Source organism: Physeter macrocephalus, chromosome 15, assembly GCF_002837175.3.
Source record: "Physeter macrocephalus isolate SW-GA chromosome 15, ASM283717v5, whole genome shotgun sequence".
Classification (NCBI taxonomy): Eukaryota; Metazoa; Chordata; class Mammalia; order Artiodactyla; family Physeteridae; genus Physeter; species Physeter macrocephalus.
Window position 1 is genome coordinate 7,015,007 of NC_041228.1, and position 6,364 is coordinate 7,021,370.

A 6,364-nucleotide genomic window follows, 5' to 3' on the forward strand; every position below is an offset into this window, starting at 1 on the left:
ACCCGTGTCCCCTGCATCGGCAGGCGGACTCTCAACCACTGCGCCACCAGGGAAGCCCTATTGATCTTATTTTATAGCAAGCGAACAAACAGAACCCCGCGCTCTCAGGTTGCTCTGCTCCCTCAGTGTTTCATTTGCAGATTAGGTATGAGAGGAAATCCCTTAATAAGTAAAAAGGTAATAAAATATGAAAACACACGCACATACATACGAAAAAGCCAATAGAGCTGCTATTATAATGGTTACACTAGATAGTCCAGCATTGTCAAAGATCACGTTTTATTTTGAATTTTAGTAAGCACAGTGTTTTTTGAAGTACGTATTTATTTGGTTGGACTTAGGATCAGCTACGCCCACTGTCCAACTTCAGTGCTGATCTCAACGCTGCTCCTCCTGTACTTATGTTCTTGGGAAAAAGCATCCACGGCTCTTGGGAGGTTTTGTTTGCCTTTTCCTCCAATGAAAAGGGTCTCAGAACCGTTTAAGCCTCTGATAAAAGCTTGGGAGCCTTTCCCTGGGAAAAATGCCCATGCGAACACAACTTTGTACATAATTTCAGGATGCTGATACATTCCCCCAAAGCCATGGACCCAGGTTAAAAAACTCATGCTTTCCAGTCCCGACATTGGAAGATGACGATGAAGTTGATATATGAAGAAGCACAAATTGGACAGCTGACCCTAATAAATCATAGAGGAGGAACAGGTGACAAGCACACACTTGTACCCACGTGACTTCACTTCTGCCAGCTCGCTCCAGCACAGGACGAGCGGCAGGTGTGGCTCAGTGCCCCAGTGGCAAGCCACTGACACGGTGAGAAGGACGGAGCAGAGGCGGGACCGGGCTGTGCTGATCTGATAAGAGGATTAAGTTTCGGCTTCCCTCCCACCATCCCTAATGCCCTCGGTCTAAGCAGCTGCCCCAGCTCAGCTCTTCCTCGGATGCAAGACGTCTCTCTGCCCAGGCAGTCGCTGCATGCTGGCCCCCAGAGGCACCAGCCTTTCCTGAAACACATGGCGATGTTCTTTACACCTTTGCCCAGGCATTCCCTCTGTGGGCGATGCCCCGCCCCTCCGGTCAAGTACCCACTCGCTCTTCGAGGCTGGCTCAGGTTTCACCTCTGAGCTGTTGCCCTAGTTCTGGGGTGGGGGTTAGCTGCTCCCTCCGGCGCTTTCTCGCCCCGCACCCACCCCTCTCTTCCTGTGCTTATTACACGGTAAGTGTGGGACTCCTACAGCAGTTATTTTTTCACATGATTGTCTGTCAAGAGGATGAGCTTCCTGAGGACAAAGACCAGCTTCCTACACAGCGTCTGGCGCATAACGGTTACTTTATAAACATTTCTGGTAGGACTTCCCTGGCGGTCCAGTGGTTAGGACCCTGCGCTTCCACTGCCGGAGCCCGGGTTCGATCCCTGGTAGGGGAGATAAGATCCTGCAAACCCGGCAGCGTGGCCAAAAACGAAAAAAAAGTTTTGGGGATGCTATGACCGAGTGATATATATATGGTCAACCTATGAAAAGAAAGTGAGCAGTATATGCTACAGCACACGTGTAGGAGACAGACACACTGGAGAGGCACCAAGTTCATGAAAACGTCTTTCCTAAAAGTAAAGACAAGTCACAAGGGTATGTAAGAGCAGCCTGAAGCGGAGGGAGCAGTGTGATACGTGAGCAGCTCAAAGGGGACACAGACGGTGCACCTGGCAGGCCAGAGGCTCTGAACCTGGAGCCTGGACCCCAAGAGCAGCTTACAGCAGAGTCCCCGAAGGGCTTCCTGGAGCAGGAAGGTGCTGTGGGTCTCCATCTGCCTTCCCCAGACTCTATAACAAGAGCAAGCACTTGGTTTTGTTTTGTTTTGTTTGGCTGCACCGTGGCTTGTGGGATCTTAGTTCCCTGGCCAGGAAATCGAACCCGGGCCCCCTGCAATAAAAGTGCCGAGTCCTAACCACTGGACCGCCAGGGACTTCCCAAGAGCGAGCAATTTGAAAGTTTGCTTTCGTGCAGAGGTCTCGTTTTCCTAGTGCATCTCACAGACCTAATGTTTATCAGGCCTACATGCTTTCGTTTTCTTTTAATAAAATCTCTGGGCCTTAACCCTGAATTGAGAGGGTCTGGGAGGAGCGGTTTGGCGGGAGGACGACGCTGGTGCAGCAAACGAGGCAGTCCTGCACGGACGGCAAGGGATGTTCCATCATCAGGAAACAGCCCTCAAAACCAGTCCCATCAGAAATGGGTGACACCGTGATGCACTGTTAGTGACGAGACATAAATGGAAGTTGAGGGGTCTGATGGAACTGAAGAGGGACAATCAAGGGACGTAACACCACCTCCCCTCTGAGCGATCACCTTCAGCCGGACACTGCCCTTTGGAGCCTCAAAACCCTAGGCATTGCGTTAGCCCAGTGTTTGCACGTGTATTTAGCCACAGACCACTTTTTTGGAGTACATCCTATATAGTAAGTCCAACAGGTCCAGCAGATAAAGGAGAAGCAGCAGTGAGGGGGCCAGAGGCCACACACTTCCCCCTCTCCTCCCCGAACCCAATACCCCTGGAGGCAGGAAGGTCTCTTAGGACGCTAGTCTGAAACCTATTGCACTAAATTACTGGTCTTAGTCTTGGCATCCCAAACTCGAATGACCCCAAAGTCCAGATGGACAACATAAAAGAGTGACACTGGCTTGTTTGGGCTTTGACAAAATTGGGGTGTCCTAATAGAGGGAGCCCCAGAGGAAAAGCTGTGCTTCCTCCACGGGATTGATTGTTGCTGGACTCTGGCAGACCGAGGAATACAGCCGGCTCTGTGTTCACAGACCAGATTTTTCCACTGAAGCCAGAAATCCAGATTTTCCCATGAACTCACCTGACTTAAAAAAAAAAAAAAAATAGACTACTTTTTAGAGAAGTTTTAGGTTACAGAAAAAAATGCATGGAAAGTACAGGGAGTTCCCACATACTCCCTCCCCCAGCCCCATTCCAGTTTCTCCTATTATGAGCATCTTGCATTAGTGTGGTACATTGGTCACAACTGATGAACCAATATTGACACATCATTACTAACTAAAGGCCATAGTTTACATTCATTCTTTGTGTTGTGCATTCTATGGATTTAGACAAATGTATAATGACATGTATCTACCAACACAGTATCAAGCAGAGTCATTTCGTTGCCCTAAAACTTTTCTGTGCTCCACCTATTCACCCCTCTTCATTTACCCTCCCGGCAACCCCTGGCCACCACTGATCTTTTCACTGTCTCTATTCTTTTCCGGAATGTTCATATCTTTGGAACTGTACAGTATGTAGCCTGTTCAGACAGGCCTCTTTCATTTTGGAAATATGCATTTAAGTTTCCTCCACGTAACTCCCGATTTTTAACTACTGAAAATAAACTGAAATAGTCACAAAATACTGAAAGGTAGACCTTCATCCTACACCTCTCTTGGTTGGATGAGGAGGTACCTTTCTCTCGCTTTTTACAACCGGTATTGGAGGCGGGGGATGGGGGAGAGGGAAAGGGTCATCTCAGAAGTGGAGGCAAACGTGAGGGAGAAATGGTTCCTGAAGGAAGCATGGCTTCCAGTTTCCAGTTTTGCTTCTGGTTTCCGGTTTCCGATTTCTGGTTTCTGGTTCAAGCTCGCTCAGCTTGGGATGAGCCCCTCCACCTTCAGTGTGCCTGCCTCACCCAGAATCCCACCTGGTTCTCACTCCATCCTCTTTCTCCCCCACTCCCACCCACCCCACTTGATTCAGAGAGAGAAAGCACAGTGAAAATGCCCGTGGAGGCCCTACGTTCTCCCTCCCAGCTGTGCCCGTGGCCAGGGTTTGTCCAGAAGCATCTGGCAGAGCCATCCCCCAATAAGATTTAGCAGCCCTGGCTGCCGGCAGCCAAAGCCAGTGATACCTGGATAATATTTCTTAACATGAGGTTGACAGCTTATTTTTATGCTCATGCAACAGTCATATAAGAAGAACCATGTTTGCATTTAAAACTTGTGGAGCAGCTTAAGAACATGGGGCTGGAATCAGACAGTCCTGGGCTCAGATGACATTTCTGCTGCCGCTAACTAGCTAAATCCATACCCTCTCTGAGCCCCAGTTTTCTCATCTGCAAAAATGAGCACAAAAATGCTTTCTCTGAGAGCTATTAAGAAGATTGAGTGCTGCATGCGGCTTACACACAGAAATGTTCACTGAGCATCAGTTCCTTGTCTGCTCCTTACTGGGGGCTCGAGACGTGGGTTTTAGTTCCAGCTTTGTTGTCATCCAACTTTGTGTCTAGGAATTAGTCACAAATCGGAGACCACAAGCCAACGGCTGCCCTGCTCCTATTTATTTTTAAACATTTTTAAAATTGAAAACCCTTTTTTAAAATTTAAGTATAGTTGCTGTACAATATTATATGTTATAGGTGTACAATATAGTGATTCACACTTTTTAAAGGTTATACTCCATTTATAGTTATTGTAAAATATTGGCTATATCCCCCATGTTGTACAATGTATCCTTGTAGCTTATTTTATGCCTAACATCAATAGTTTGTACCCCTTACTCCCCTACCCCTATATTGCCCCTCCCCCCTTCCCTCTCCCCACTGGTAACCACTAGTTCTCTATACCTGTGAGTCAGCTTCTTTTTTTGTCATATTCACTAGTTTGTTGTATTTTTTAGATTCCACATGTAAGTGATATCATACAGTATTTGTCTTTCTCTGACTTATTTCACTTAGCATAATACCCAAGTCCATCTATGTTGCTGCAAATGGCAAAATTTCATTCTTTTTTATGGCTGAGTAGTATACCGTTGTGTGTGTGTATATATATCTCACATCTTTTTTAACTTTTTATTTTCTATTGGATTATAGTTGGTTAACAATGTTGTGTTAATTTCAGGTGTGCAGCACAGTGATTCAGTTATACATACACATGTATCTATTCTTTTTCAAATTCTTTTCCCATTTAGGTTGTTACATAATACTGAGCAGAGTTCCCTGTGCTATACGGTAGGTCCTGGTTGGTTATCCATTTTAAATACAGCAGTGTGCACATGTCAATCCCACACTCCCAATCTATCCCTCCCCCCCACCCCCATAACCGTAAGTTCGTTCTTTAAGTCTATGAGTCTGTTTCTGTTTTGTAAATATGTTCATTTGTATCAATTTTTATTTTTGGATTCTGCATATAAGTGATATTTGTCTTTCTCTGTCTGACTTACTTCACTCAGTATGACAATCTCTAGCTCTACCCATGTTGCTGCAAATGGCATTATTTCATTCTTTTTAATGGCTGAGGAATATTCCTGCTGTACAATGTTATATGTTATAGGTGTACAATATAGTGATTCACACTTTTTAAAGGTTATACTCCATTTATAGTTATTGTAAAATATTGGCTATATCCCCCATGTTGTACAATGTATCCTTGTAGCTTATTTTATGCCTAACATCAATAGTTTGTACCCCTTACTCCCCTACCCCTATATTGCCCCTCCCCCCTTCCCTCTCCCCACTGGTAACCACTAGTTCTCTATACCTGTGAGTCAGCTTCTTTTTTTGTTATATTCACTAGTTTGTTGTATTTTTTAGATTCCACATGTAAGTGATATCATACAGTATTTGTCTTTCTCTGACTTATTTCACTTAGCATAATACCCAAGTCCATCTATGTTGCTGCAAATGGCAAAATTTCATTCTTTTTTATGGCTGAGTAGTATTCCACTGTGTGTGTGTATATATATCTCACATCTTTTTTAACTTTTTATTTTCTATTGGATTATAGTTGGTTAACAATGTTGTGTTAATTTCAGGTGTGCAGCACAGTGATTCAGTTATACATACACATGTATCTATTCTTTTTCAAATTCTTTTCCCATTTAGGTTGTTACATAATACTGAGCAGAGTTCCCTGTGCTATACGGTAGGTCCTGGTTGGTTATCCATTTTAAATACAGCAGTGTGCACATGTCAATCCCACACTCCCAATCTATCCCTCCCCCCCACCCCCATAACCGTAAGTTCGTTCTTTAAGTCTATGAGTCTGTTTCTGTTTTGTAAATATGTTCATTTGTATCAATTTTTATTTTTGGATTCTGCATATAAGTGATATTTGTCTTTCTCTGTCTGACTTACTTCACTCAGTATGAAAGCACTGCGCCACCAGGGAAGCCCTATTTTTTATTTTTCAATTTATTTTTGGCTGCTTTGGGTCTTTGTTGCTGTGCGCAGGCTTTCTCTATTTATTTATTTATTATTATTTTTTTTTTGCGGCACGCGGGCCTCTCTCTGTTGTGGCCTCTCCCGTTGCGGAGCGCAGGCTCCGGACGCGCAAGCTCAGCGGCCATGGCTCACGGGCCCAGCCGCTCCGCG

General features: G+C 45.0%; 1 protein-coding gene across 34 annotated transcripts in view; it reads left to right on the top strand.

The window, feature by feature from the left end:
• Positions 1 to 6,364, top strand: part of ZFAT (zinc finger and AT-hook domain containing) — a 264,652-nt gene that overhangs the window by 87,624 nt on the left and 170,664 nt on the right. For 2 of the 34 annotated variants that reach the window (XM_028500259.2, XM_028500260.2), the window contains exon 12: positions 4,963 to 5,002. The exons of 30 other annotated variants lie outside the window; for them this stretch is intronic. The gene's annotated coding sequence lies outside the window, so the exon portion shown is untranslated. Of the gene's footprint in view, positions 1 to 4,962; positions 5,003 to 5,823; positions 5,916 to 6,364 lie in introns of those variants that run through there. 2 more of the 34 variants (XM_055091067.1, XM_055091069.1) reach the window with 1 other exon arrangement.